Source organism: Triticum dicoccoides, chromosome 5A, assembly GCF_002162155.2.
Source record: "Triticum dicoccoides isolate Atlit2015 ecotype Zavitan chromosome 5A, WEW_v2.0, whole genome shotgun sequence".
Lineage (NCBI taxonomy): Eukaryota > Viridiplantae > Streptophyta > Magnoliopsida > Poales > Poaceae > Triticum > Triticum dicoccoides.
The window spans coordinates 515,052,002-515,052,494 of record NC_041388.1 but is presented as its reverse complement, the minus strand read 5'-3'; the positions used below and the strand labels follow the sequence as shown (position 1 = coordinate 515,052,494).

Genomic DNA, 493 nt, shown 5'->3' with positions numbered 1-493 from the left:
GTCGGCCATCGCTCCTGGACCAGCAACGTGCGTTCACGTTCGGTTTGTGCCATCGGTTGGTTCTGTGGTGCCGTACGTGTAGATCGTTTGGTGCCGGCGACTCGTCGGAATCAGAGTTCATCACGACCTTTTTGACAAAAGTTTGATTACGGTACGAAATTTGTACTCCCTCCGTTCCAAAATAAAGTAGGGAGTATAAGATATTGTTAACTTGAGGGAAAAAAAAATGCCCTCACGCAGGATCGAACTACGGACCTTCAGTTTACAAGACTGACGCTCTACCACTGAGCTATAAGGGCTGTTTTGTTATTGTAGCTGCATACGTCTTCTCTCGCATTAAATAATGAAATGATCAATTCAGTAGAAGATGACGTTGATAACTAACTAATTTATAAAGTACATACAAAAACTAAGCAAAATAGCCCTTATAGCTCAGTGGTAGAGCGTCAGTCTTGTAAACTGAAGGTCCGTAGTTCGATCCTGCGTGAGGGCA

General features: G+C 43.8%; 2 non-coding genes across 2 annotated transcripts; one reads left to right on the top strand and one right to left on the bottom strand.

The window, feature by feature from the left end:
* Positions 1 to 227: 227 nt before the first annotated feature.
* On the bottom strand, positions 228 to 299 carry TRNAT-UGU. Its single transcript has one exon. It is a non-coding gene; the product is annotated as a tRNA-Thr (tRNA).
* Positions 300 to 421: 122 nt separating this feature from the next.
* TRNAT-UGU lies at positions 422 to 493 on the top strand. Its single transcript has one exon. It is a non-coding gene; the product is annotated as a tRNA-Thr (tRNA).